The sequence below is a fragment of the Monodon monoceros genome, unplaced genomic scaffold (genome assembly GCF_005190385.1).
Source record: "Monodon monoceros isolate NGI ecotype Baffin Bay Population unplaced genomic scaffold, NGI_Narwhal_1 Super_Scaffold_21, whole genome shotgun sequence".
NCBI lineage: Eukaryota > Metazoa > Chordata > Mammalia > Artiodactyla > Monodontidae > Monodon > Monodon monoceros.
The window spans coordinates 144,044,156-144,058,202 of record NW_021703778.1 but is presented as its reverse complement, the minus strand read 5'-3'; positions in this window follow the sequence as shown (position 1 = coordinate 144,058,202).

Genomic DNA, 14,047 nt, shown 5'->3' with positions numbered 1-14,047 from the left:
AGGCTGTCTTCCAACTAGTTAGTAAATTATGTTCACAATCTGACATTAAACCCATTCATTGAGTTCTCAAGTTGAAATATTCTATTTTCCAGTTCTGGAATGTCCACTTGATTCTTTTTTTATAGATTCTATTCCAAATGTCTGGTGAAATTCTCTATTCTGTCATCTCTTTTGTCCATCCTTTTCTCTACTTTCTTGAGTATATTAACATAGCTATTTAAAAGTTCTTATCTGTTACTATCTGGACCATCTATGGGTTTATTTCTATTGTCTAGGTTTTTAATTTAGTTATCTGTGGTACAATCTTGCTTTTCACGTGTTTGGTAATTTTTTATTAGATGCCAGACATTTTGATGAAAGACGTGTAAAGGCTCCAAATGATGTTGTCTTCCCCTTTTCCTCTGTTAGGCATCAGGCAGGAGACTGTCCATCAGAGGTTGAGCTGAATCAGGCCTTGGATGAGATTTTGGTAAGAGTTTTGGCAAGGCTCGGTCTACCTCCAGCTTACCCTGTGCCTAGGTGTGACTCTGCAGAGTTTTCAGTTAGAGCCTGGCAGGTCTTTGGCTCCTTCACCTGAAGACTACAGGGGAGCTCTGCCCTTCACAGGTTTTCAGCTTAGCTTTTTTAACACCTCACCTCATACAGATTCAAAATTTAGTACATGTCCTGAGAGGGAGCCCAGCCATCTGTCTGAGGCCCCCTAGTCTTCAGTTGTATCACCTCAGTTTCTCATAAATATCATAAGCCCTCCACCTCTAGCTGCAGACTTAGAGGCAAGCCTCGACTCCCAGGCTCTAGAAGCTTCCAGAATTCATAAGTGACCCCAGGTAAAAAGGGCCTATGGAATCTCAGTGTCAGTGGACCCCTCTCCCTATAGCTTTCATCAGTTACCTTTTTGTTTTCAGTTCATTTCCACCTGGCCATTTTAGTTTCTTCAGCACCCCTAGGCCATAGGATATTTCACTCTGCCTTTTAAAACTTGTCACCTAACTCTTTTGTCACACTCACAGCCTCAGATTCAGAAAAGTTTTTTGGGGGGAGCTAGCCATGAGTTGGAGACTCCTAAAACCCCCGCTCTGAGCAGTGCAACCCCGCAGGGCCCCCGAGAGTTTTGCTGCTCCCTCCCTTGCGTGGTGCTCAGCCCAGCAGAGAATCAGAAAATGACCCAGGGAAATCAAGGGCAGCCAACTGTCCACTCAGCTCCAGACAGTTCTCCCCTTTCTGAAATTTTAGTCCATTTATTCTTGTAGCTTCCTCAACTCTTTGATGCCATTAAAAATATGACTTCTGTAATTTATCCAGTTTTTTCTGCTCTTTGTCAGTAAGTGAGCTGGTATGCCATGACCTACTCTAGCCTACCCAGAAGCAGAACTCAGCTTCACAAGTTTGTCTATGCCCTCGGCTAAACCGCTGCTCACCCTGCCCCACCCATCAAATGTGAACCCTCAATATGCACTTCATTCTGCAGTCTTTCTCCTCATTGGACTCTTCACTTCTATAAATACTGGTGGCAAGCCCCGGTCACCAAGTTTTCACCCCCCCTACAGCCCTGGTCTCCCCGGTCACCACAGCCCTGGTCTCCCCTGTCCACCACAGCCCTCCACTGAGGATCTGCACTCAGTGTGGGGAGAGGTGTTAGAGTGCTGAACCCCTGTGTCTGGTGAGGCATAGCTCACAGACTGAGCTGTGGGACTAAAAAGGCTCTGATGCTTCTCACACTCCTGGGTCATCATCCTGCCTGAAGGGGAGTGCATGCCTTTAGGAATGGAATAAGAAAAGAGTTTTTAAAAGCAAAATCTGTGGGCTTCCCTGGTGGCGCAGTGGTTGAGAGTCCGCCTGCCGGTGCAGGGAACACGGGTTCGTGCCCCGGTCCGGGAAGATCCCACATTCCGCGGAGCGGCTGGGTCCGTGAGCCATGGCCGCTGAGCCTACGCGCCCGGAGCCTGTGCTTTGCAACGGGAGAGGCTACAGCAGTGAGAGGTCCGCAAACCGCAGAAAAAAAAAAAGCAAAGTCTGCTTAGAAAAGATTTAAGCAAAGGGTCATGATTCAAATTTTGGCCCTCATGTGTCCCAAGGGAAGGAAAAACATTTGCGTAAAAATATTTTTATTTTATTTTTTGAAGAAAAATAAGCAAATTTTAAAAATTTATTTATTTTAAAATTCTCTATTAGAGTATATTTGAGTTACAATATTGTGTTAGTTTCAGGTGTATAAGAAAATGATTTAGTTATATATACACATATTTCTTTTTTTTAATATTTATGTATGTATTTATTTATTTGGCTGCACCGGGTGTTAGATGGTGGCATATGGGATCTTCACTGTGGCATGAGGCATCTTTAGTTGTGGCATGCGGGATCTACTTCCCTGACCAGGGATTAAACCCAGGATCCCTGCGTTGGGAGCAGAGTCTTAACCACTGGACCACCAGGGAAGTCCCTACATATATCTATTCTTGTTCAGCTTATTTCCCCATATAGGTTATTACAGAATATTGAGTAGAGTTCCCTGTGCTATATAGTAGGTCCTTGTTGATTATTTTATATATAGTAGAGTGTATATTAAAATTGGGAGATTTACATACACACACACACACACACACACACACCTAGATTCCTGTTGCTTCTTTAAAAAACCAAGTGATCTGGTAACTGGGCTCATAGTCTCAGAAGCAAATGCTGTCCTGAGGCAGGACATGCCCCTCCAGCAGAGCCTGGAGTGGGGTCAGTGGGTTGCATAGTGTAAGCAGGGGCTACGAGTGCAGAGCCAGCATTTGTATCATCACCCAGAGAGTGAATGCCTCCTTACATTTTCACCCCAATGTCTCACTCTCCTCACCTACCTCACTCCAGTCTGGTCCTGCCCTCCAGTGCCTCACTTGCCTCCTTCCTCGTTCAGGTAGCTCGCCTGGCCCCCGTGTGCATGGAGGAGGCTGCATGAGCAACTCTGGCTCCTGTAAGGACTAAGCCAACCATCACCCTCACACACACACCTCTTCTCTTGTCACAACAGCAGACACAGCAACCCAGAGAAGCTCATTCTGACCACTCAGCCACAAAAAGGATGAAATAATGCCATGTGCAGCAACATGGGTGGACCCAGAGATTATCATACTAAGTCAGTCAGACAGAGAAAGACAAATATCACATAACGCTTATATGCGGAATCTAAAATATGACACAAAGGAACTTATTTACAAAAAACAGAAACAGACTAACAGACATAGAAAACAAACTTATGTTTACCAAAGGGGAAAGGGGGGGGAGGGATAAATTAGGAGTAACATATATACACTACTGCATATAAAAGAGATATACAACAAGGACCTACTGTATAATACAGGAAACTATATCTTGTAATAAACCATAATGGAAAAGAATTTTTATAAAGAAAAGGAAAGCTTATTCTGAAAACTCTCCCTCTTTCCTTCACGACTCCTTAAATGGAATGTTTGTATTAATTACAAACAACTTTATTATCCAGTGGGAAAGCGAATCTGTGGCCCTTCACAGTGTTCCGAGTCCCTGCACAGCTCGAATGTGCCTCAGACAAGAAGCCAGTTGCTAGGAGACCAGCAGGCAAACTTCAAGAGTTGAGTGGTTTCTACTCTTTTTCTCTGAAGCTCTCTATCCAATCCCAGCCAAGCCCAGCCTATCAGTACATTAAGAAAAATAAAAATGGCAAGCACACACACACACTCTCCCTTCCACAGCTTCAAAGAAGACTTTGTGTTATCAGAGAAATAACAAAACTTTTTATTTAGAGTTTATTAATATAGAGTAAAATATAGTCTCAACTTTCTAAGTTTTACCTGGAACTGTGCTATCTGCTTTCTTTAGGATATCAGCATGCTGTACTGCTATAGTCACCCCTATGAAGTTGCAAGGGCTTTTTTCTTTTTCTTTTTATGTTCCTTCTTCTAGAAATATGAAGGTGATAGGTTGGACCACAGAAAGAAACCTAAAAATATAAAAGAACTAGGAAACTCTTCTACATTGAATTTGCAATGTAAAGACAATTTTGTTGATCAAATAACTTGGATCCCTTAGAAGATATGTGAATCCAGTTAAATGATAAAAGTCCTAAAATATTCACAACGAAAATATGCGGCACCGATAAGAGATTATTAAATATCAAGTGCCACAGACATGTCTAATTTTGTCCTTCCAGTGGCAGATGGTAAACAGGATGTTGAGAAATTGAGGTTGGGGTCTCCGAGTCTGCAGGAGTCCCTTAACGGGGCTCATGTGTAAACAGGAACTCTTTTAGGCATCCTGGGCTGGGGATCCTGTGATCTCTTTCAGCATTTCCTAAAGTTTTCCGTCTGGGACAGGCTGACCCCAATACTATGCTGGAACCTATCCTTTATGCCTGAAAGAGCTGGAAGGATTGCAAGCACAGTCTAGCCTAGAGAGACTAAACTATTTACTATCTAGCCCTTTACATAAAAAGTGTGTGCATCTCTGCTTTCAATGAATGCCTAAAATTTAAACTTTTCTTAGTTCTTCACTTAGAACAAGAATATTATCTTTTACAATATTTGTAAAACCAGTTAAAAACATTCATTAACTTCAACGTCCTTGTTTTCTTCTGGCAGCTCAATGATATGTATAAAAATGTTAGTTATGCACCATGATTTTCTCCCTCCCTAGTACAATCTAGTTGAATTGGATATATGTATTTTTTTTTGTTTTTTGTTTTGTTTTTTTTTTTTTTTACAGTACGCGGGCCTCTCACTGTTGTGGCCTCTCCCGTTGAGGAGCAACAGGCTCCGGACGCGCAGGCTCAGCGGCCATGACTCACGGGCCCAGCCGCTCCGCGGCACGTGGGATCTTCCCGGACCGGGGCACGAACCCGTGTCCCCTGCATCGGCAGGCGGACTCTCAACCACTGCGCCACCAGGGAAGCCCCTGTATGTTTTTTTGACTTTATTACTCATAAATTAATAATCTCATTTTGAATTCTCCATCCTAGGGCGGGATTAATTCTTTAATTTTTATCCAAACTACATATTTCAGCCATTATAGCATCACATTTCAAAATCATTTCGGTTAAACTTAAAAATTACCCATTGTTTTCTATAAATATTGCACTGTTAGTGCCATCAAAAGCATCACTATATTTGGCTAACTATTGGACATATAATATTTCGAGTCTTAACACGTATTTCCTTGTCATTGTTGAATATCTTGACTGTTGGCTGCTTATCCAGTCTTCTGTCCATTTTCATGATGACATGAGTGCATTTTGACATGCAAACCTGCTCACTTTCAGCATTTCCTGTTTCTAAAAAATTTAAGCAGTCCATTTCTCTAAAGATTTTCTATTTCTTTTCTCTTTTCAGCCTTTTTTCTGATTTCCTCTGTCAGATTTTCTATTTTTTCATCATCCTGATTTGTTCTCCTATTTTCAAGGACCTGGAGAAATGAAAGGGAATTGTATCCCAAATGCACACAATTTTAATATCTATTTATGAAAAATGTAAATTACCATAAATTTAAACATTAAAATGATTTGGTATATTACTTCAAATATGTTACCCCTAGACCTTTACATACACAGGCTGAAGAGTAATATGAATTGTTTAATAGTACAAAATGGTCCTCAGCCGCCATATGCGCCTGTTGTGAATGTCACAGAATTGGGACCATGAACTGGAACATGAAGAGAAGCTAGACAATGGACACTTCGAACTATAGAGAAGCAACACTTTGCTGTGCACAAAGCTATTCCTTTGATGCTACTTAAGAGGATGCATTTGATAAGCTAACGTGTTTTTTCTCCACCCTAGACACTCTCAGTGCTCAACTCCTCCCCACATTTCACAGTAGTATCCAGCTCCCTTCAAGCATTCTGTCTCCACCACCTTTTATTTTGAAGCCACAGAGCAAAAAACAAGGGCAGGCATTTCTCTGAGGCCTGATAGGTTTTAGTAAGGCGACTGTTTAGGGTTTACAGGTGAGTCTGTGCCAGCACTGGGGGTTGTGTCCCGAGTGAGTGTGTGTGTGTGTGTGTGTGTGTGTGTGTGTGTGTGTAGTGTGCGTACATGCATGATTTGTGGGCCCTGTATAGCGTGGCACCCCTCTTGCCCAGGTTTAAAGGCTGGTGATGAGAGCGAGGGGCCATTTGGGGCTTACCGCTGCCTCAAGCTGTGCTGGGCACGGAGAAACAGGAAGACTGGAATGAGATTCGGAGAGCTTCCCCCATGCCCGGGAAGGGGACGGGAGTACTTAGGTTCTGAGCACAGCATCCCTGGGATGTGGCAGGACCTCGAGGAGAATATCTGCTGGAACACAGCTGGGGCTGTGACCTGGGGAGTGACCTCCATGCCCTGGCTCAACAGATAAGAACAGAAGACCTGGGACCTCCCTGCTAGGACCCCTGGGACCTTTATATGACCGTGGGAGGGCAGGTGAGAGCTTTGGTCATTACCAAGATGGAATTCCCTTTCAATCTAGCCAGATTAGAGCAGATAGGATAGATTTGGATTGGGAAGAAAGGAAAGAAATGTGACATTTCTTACACACCGTTTTATTCAATAAAGTCATAATCCACTCCATAAGTAAGTTGGGTGAATCCTGACATTCTTCTCCTCCTTTTATCTCTTGAAGTGGGGGGAGCTCATGGTCTGGGGAAGGGTGGACTCCAGGGCCTTCCCTGCTGGACAATCTTGACATTTCTGGAACTTGCTTTAGGGGAAAAACAAAATGTCTGGGTGCTTAGCAATCACTTTGTGGAGAATTCCTGGTCAGAGAAATCAGGGCCCCCGCAGCTCACCCCACCCCACTCCCTAGCTCTTTCCAGTTGCTCTGGCTCCCCAGGACTTTTCAGGTGCTGGTGGGGGGAGGTTATAGGTGGTAGGAGGTTTTCCCATCAGTCTGAGGGGAGGAAAATGGAAACCACGTGGAACCACCAACAGAAGTTCTCTGTCTTCTGAACACCTTCTGGGTTGAAGCAACGCCATTTTTTAAATTGAAGTATAGTTGATGTATGATATTATATAAGTTTCAGGTGTACAACATAGTGATTCACAATTTTTAAAGGTTATACTCCATTTATAGTTATTATGAAATATTGGTTATATTCCCTGTGTTGTACAGCATATCCCTGTAGTTTATTTATTTTATGCATAGTAGTTGGTACCCCTTAATCCCCTACCCCTGTCCCACCTCTCCCCCTTCCTTCTACCCTCTGGTAACCACTACTTTGTTCTTTATATCTGTGAGTCTATTTCTCTTTTGTCATATTCACTGTGTTTCTTAAAAAAATTTTTAGATACCACATATAAGTGATATAATGCAGTATTTGTCTTTCTTTGTCTGACTTATTTCACTTAGCTTGATACATTCCAAGTCTATTCATGGTGTTGCAAATGGCAAAATTTCATTTTTTTATGGCTGAGTAATATTCCATTGTGTATACACACCACATCTTCTTTATCCATTCATCTGTTGATGGACACTTAGGTTGCTTCCATATCTTGGCAATTGTAAATAATGCTGCTATAAACATTGGGGTGCGAGTATCATGTAAATTAGTGTTTTGGGTTATTTTGGATATACATCTAGGAATGAAATTTCTGGGTCATATGGTAGTTTTGTTTTTGTTTGTTTGTTTCTTTGTTTGTTTTGTCTTTGTTGCTGCTCTAGTTGCAGCGAGCAGGGACTACTCCTCAGCACGGTGCACGGCCTTCTCATTGTGGTGGCTTCTCTTGTTGTGGAGCACGGGCTCTAGGTGTGCAGGCTTCAGTAGTTGTGCCTCGTGGGCTCTAGAGTGCAGGCTCAGTAGTTGTGGCACACAGGCTTAGTTGCTCCGCGGCATGTGGGATCTTCCTGGACCAGGGTTCAAACCCATGTCCCCTGCATTGGCAGGTGGATTCTCAGCTACTGCACCACCAGGGAAGTCCTTATGGTAGTTTTATTTTTAGTTTTTTGAGAAACCTCCATACTGTTTCCCATAGTGGCTGCACCAATTTACATTCCCACCAACAGTGTACAAGGGTTCCCTTTTCTCCAAATCCTTGCCAACATTTGTTATTCTTAGACTTTTTGATGATGGCCATTCTGACAGGTGTGAGGTGACATCTCATTGTGGTTTTTTTATACATCTTTATTGGAGTATAGTTGCTTCTCAATGCTGTGTTAGTTTCTGTTGTACAACAAAGTGCATCAGCTATATGTATACACATGTCCCCATATCCCCTCCCTCTTGAGCCTCCCTCCCACCCTCTCTATCCCACCCCTCTAGGTGGTCACAAAGCACCGAGTTGATCTCCCTGTGCTATGCGGCTGCTTCCCACTAGCTATTTATTTTACATTTGGTAGTGTATATATGCCCATGCTACTCTCACTTCACACCAGCTTCCCCTCCCCACACCGTGTCCTCAAGTCCATTCTCAATGTCTGCGTCTTTATTCTGCCCTGCCCCTAGGTTCATCAGTACCATTTTTTTTAGATTCCATATATATGTATTAGCATACAGTATGTTTTTCTCTTTCTGACTTACTGCACTCTGTACGACAGACTCTAGGTCCATCTACCTCACTACAAATAGTTCAATTTCGTTTCTTTTTATGGCTGAGTAATATTCCATTGTATATATGTGCCACATCTTCTTTATCCATTCATCTGTCAATGGACACTTAGGTTGCTTCCATGTCCTGGTTATTGTAAATAGAGCTGCAATGAACATTAGGGTGCATGACTCTTTTTGAATTATGGTTTTCTCAGGGTATATGCCCCGTAGTGGGATTGCTGGGTCATATGGTAGTTCTATTTTTAGTTTTTTAAGGAACCTCCATACTGTTCTCCATAGTGGCTATATCCATTTACATTCCCACCAACGGTGCAGGAGGGTTCCCTTTTCTCCACACCCTCTCCAGCATGTTTGTAGATTTTTTGATGATGGCCATTCTGACCAGTGATACCTCACTGTGGTTTTGATTTGCATTTCTCTAATGATTAGTGATGTTGAGCATCTTTTCATGTGCCTGTTGGCCATCTGTATGTCTTCTTTGGAGAAATGTCTGTTCAGGTTGAAGCAATGTCTTTAATCATTTGCTCAGTGCTCTGTGGATCCCTTTGCCTTTACAAACTGCCTCTTCACTGCCACCACAGGTACCCAGAAAAGTCCTTGAAAGAAATTGTGCTCCGAAGGCCACCGGTCAATGAGTGGGTCACTCCCAGCCCCGCCCATTAGCTCAGACAGTGACAGGGCTGTGGGTCCTGCTCAAATTCAGATCAGCGGCTATCCCAAGTCCTGCGAGAGCCCGAGAGTCTGAGCCGAGTCTTCGTGCCTTCAGCAGATTTTCTCCTGGCACAGCTCTTCTTCACTTGAAGCAAGACTTAAAAGCATCCAGCAGAGGGAGCCAGCAGCCTGCCGTTGGCTTTCAGGCCAGGCTTCTGAAGTGTAGTAAGTATTCCAAGGGCTTGTTGGCTCTTCCCCTGGAACTGGAGCGCCCGGAAAACATACATTGACTTAAGTGAATGCCTCCCGAGGGCCCGCTGTGGTTTCCTTCCACATTCATCACCTGTGTCGCTCTCCCATGTCAACCCGTCTTTTCACAGCCGCTGTGTTACTAGCAGGTGGAAATACAGCTTGTCTAGTAAGGCTCATTTTTCTCAGATTTACAGAGGGAATTTACCTTCTTTTCTGATTCTTTTGCAGTAGACAGTTCCTTCCCTCTCCCTAGAACTTAAATGTGTGCCCTTTCCCTCTGGTCCTCTTTGAATGGCTAACCTGTGGACACTTGGAAAAGCGTTGGGGGCGTTTTCTGTCTCTGAGGACCCCGAACCGTCTATAAGAAGCACCTTTTGGTAATGAAGCTAATCAACTCCTGAGCCAACTATCTGATACCTGATTTTAAACAGGTGCTGTTCAAGTAAGGCCCCCAACCCCCCACCCACCCCCACCCCCGCACTTTGTGCTACAAAGAGAGGCTGAACCCAATCAGCAAAGCCCAGGTGAAGCGCCTCTTGAGGAAAATGGAAAGAAGAAAAGCCGCAGAGGCAGCCTCTCTCCACCTCCCTCTCCGCCGGGAGCCCGTGGGCTCCGCCAGGCCAGAACCCCTCTTTTCCTTCCCTCCTTCCTTCCTTCTGCTGAGAATTCCTTGCATCTCCCACACAGGGTCCCCACAGACCTTGAGGGGCAGGTGCTGTAAGTTTCTTGAGATCAGGGCTCACAGTTGGACTCTGGGTTTCAGAAACACCTCCGCTTTCACCTTCCAGGACAGCTGCCTTCCCTTCCTCAGCCTCGTCCACCACTGGGGCTACCTGGTTATTTTACTCTTTTTTTTTTTTTTGCGGTGCGCGGGTCTCTCACCGTTGTGGTCTCTCCCACTGCGGAGCACAGGCTCCGGACGCGTAGGCTCAGCGGCCATGGCTCACGGGCCCAGCCGCTCCGCGGCATGCGGGACCCTCCCGGACAGGGGCACGAACCCGTGTCCCCTGCATCTGCAGGCGGACTCTCAACCACGGCGCCACCAGGGAAGCCCTACCTGGTTATTTTAAAAGGTCCCGGTTGCCTGCACGCTGATCTTCTCCGGAGCATCACAGAGGTCTCTGCTCCACAACTTTCAACTGCTGTTGGGAGACTCCACAGAAAAACATTGACAGCTTCATGACTCGTGGCAGACATTGAAGATGTTTAACAAAGAAATGGAAGTCTGTCACTGTCTTGCTCAGACATTCCAAGAATCCTGGAACCTAAAGGGCCAGGAGCCAGCAGTGGAGATCAGGAGGAAACCTGGAAGAAGACGGGTGAGTACGGGGGGTGGGATTGGGTGGTGGATTCATCTGGCTGACCGGTGCTTCCCAAGGGGCCCTGTTTAAAATCAGTGGATCCCAGTCTGGATGTGGTGTGTGGTGGCCACAGGCCGTGTCCTCAGCCAGTCGGCAATGTCATCAGTGTCCTTTGTGAGGCCACATTTGCGCATGACACGCTTTGAGGGGTAGCGTGTGAGCTAAGTGACAGAATCGGCATTGTTAAAAGTATTCAAGAGACTGAAACATTCAATCAAATCTAACAAGGCAAAATTTGATCGAGATAAATGTGAAGTTCTGAATGCGGAAGGAATACCCTAAAATGCCGCGTGTGAACAAGTATCAGGTGTTGGAGCTGCCTCTGTGCTCATGTGGGATACAGAGGCCAAAAAAAAGGTAATCTTTGGCTGCATCACAGGGCATCTGGGATCCAGAAGTGGAGAGGTGGTTACTAATGCTGCAGTATTGTGTCCATTTCTACCTGTTGCCCTCTGAAGGGAGCCCAGGCAAACAAGTGACCAGGATGGTGAGGGGACTGAGACCAAGGCTGCTAAGTGACAATGAGAAGCCCAAGGATGCTTGGTCTAGGAGAAAAGACTGGTGTAGAGAGGCCTAGAGAAAGAGGGGTGATGCTTTTCTTTGGGGTTTCAGAGGATAGAACCAGGCCCAACAGGCTGGGAGGAACATTGGTCCAGGGCATCCCACAAACCTGTGTTCAAACCCAGCTAAGTGACTCAGCGATCTCCTCAGCCCACTGAACCCTGAACCTCAGGTGTAAAGCAGGGATGCTGGTATGTCTGGATGGGACAACGGCCACAAAGCGCTCAGCAGAGTGCCGGAAGCATTGTAAGGCCTGGATAAAGTGCACTTGTTGTTACTATTAGGGTGTACTTAGAGGGGGATAATTTTGGGTTTAGTGCAAAAGAATCTTCTAGCACTTGGAGCTTCCCCTCCACAGAGTGCAGCCTGGGGAGGTTAGGAACATTCAGGTGGTTATAATACTAAGAATGGGTGTACTTTGCTGCCCCAGCTAGATTGATTACAAGTATCGCTCTTGGTGTCAAGGGAGAATTTAGCCCTGCTTTTAAAAAAAGAACTGTGTTTGGCCCATTCTGCCACTGTGCTGCAGAACAGCCAGTCAAAGGGCAGGGCTGGAGATGTCCCCACATCTGGACATGGGGAAGCTGTCCCAAACCTAGGGCAGTGGTTCATCGCACCCCCATTAAGTGAGGCTTAGAGGCTGCGAAGACAGAGACTGGCCGGATGTGGCTGGAAAGTTGAAAGGCATTTAGATGCCAGGGGGAGGTGGATATCCCTTGCTCCTCCGAGGGCATCTTTCATGAAGAGTCACATGACATGGGATGGGTGGGGCTTACTGCGCCCCAGCTGAGGGTTTTCCTTGATTCCACTTCCTGCGTGGTCAGTTCTCTGGCGGGTGAAGCATTGGGGCCCATCAGGCAGGCCGTGCGACTTGCAGGAGGGAGCTGTTCAGGGGATTACGCTGACAGATCTCCCACAGGAAGCTCACCGGGCTTGAGGTGCAGGAAACAGGGCTGCCACGCCGCTTCCCATGCCTGTAGACAGCAGGCAGAGGGCGTCGCAGCCTTGCACACCGGCATTCTGGCGCATCGCTTCCCTGGCAGCAGAAGGGAGGCCGTCGCTGGAGCTGCAGAAGCAGCAAGGGGACTTTCCCTAGAGCTTCAGCCCCTGGCTCCCTGCCTGCTGGCTGGGGCTCCCTGCACTATACCACTTCCTACCAGCCACCTCCAGACTGCTGTGCTTACCCTTGTCCCTCTGGTAGCCCTTAAATAGCCTTTGGGTCCTAAGGGCTGACCCCAATATATAGTAAACCCTGAGTTCTCAGGAGTGGTGATGGCCTAGGGAGCCAGCTCTTTCTTGGTCCTTCAGAGTTGGGGGCCTCTCAGGCCCCACAGCAATTGTCGACCTTGGGTGGGCAGGGTTTTTGGATGGAGACTCTCAGGCTTAGTGGGAAGGGGGCTGGGGTGAGGGTTGACCGTCTCTTCTTCTGCCGGTCTCTTCTGATGGCGCGCCATGGCACTCAGACCAAGCTGGGGTAGAAAATAAAAAGGAGTGTTTATCAACTGGTGAACCTCAGACCCGCTGATGGGAGTGGTGGTGAAAGGGGTGAGGGGCAGTGGGGCCTCTCTGTCCAGCAAAGACATTGAAAAGCGCCTGCCCTTCCCCCCGATGACCACGTGAGGAATGTGGTAATTGTCCACAGGTGAAATCAGCATTCATGTTTCTTACGGCTCCTGATGAAACTTCTGGTATTCTAGTCTTTTTATGTTAATTGAAAATAATTGACCATTTAACACTATATTAGTTTCATGTATACAGTATAATGATTCAATATTTGTATATTGCAGAATGATCACCACAGTAAGTCTAGTTAACATGCATCACCACACAATTTTCTTCCTGTGATGAGAACTTTTAAGATCTACTTTTAGCAACTTTCAAATACTGAAGGCAGTGTTACTAACTGTTGTCACCAGGCTGTACACTACCTCCCTGTGACTTATTTATTATGTAACTGGAAGTACGGATCTCTTGACCCCCTTCACCCATTTCACCCACCCCCCAAGCCCCCACCTCTGGCAACTACCAATCTGTTCTCTGTATCTCTAAATTCAGCCTTGGGGGAGGGCTTTTTCGTTGTTTTTTTAAGATTCTATATATAAGTGAGATATTAGAGTATTTGTCCTTCTCTTTCTGACTTATTTCACTCAGCATAATGCCTTCAAAGTCCCTCCATGTTGTCTCAAATGGCAAGATTTCCTTCCTTCTTATGGCTGGGTAATAGTCCCCTGTGTGTGTGTGTGTGTGTGTACACATGCACACCACTTTTTCTTTATTCATCCATCTATGGATACTTGGGTTGCTTCTGCATCTTGGTTATTGTAAATAATGCTGCATTGAACATGGGGGTGCATATATCTTTTCAAGTGAGTGTTTTTTATTTCTTTGATGAAATACCAAGAAATGAAATTGCTGGATCACAGGGTAATTCTATTTTTAATTTTTTTAGGGGCTTCCATTACTGTTTTCCATAGTGGCTGTACAATTTACATTCCCACCAACAATGAACATTCTTGCCAACACTTCTTGTTTGTCGTCTTTTTTTTTTTTTTTTTTTTTTTTTGCGGTACACGGGCCTCTCACTGTTGTGGCCTCTCCCATTGCGGAGCACAGGCTCCGGACACGCAGGCTCAGCGGCCATAGCTCACGGGCCCAGCCGCTCCGCGGCATGTGGGATCTTCCCGGA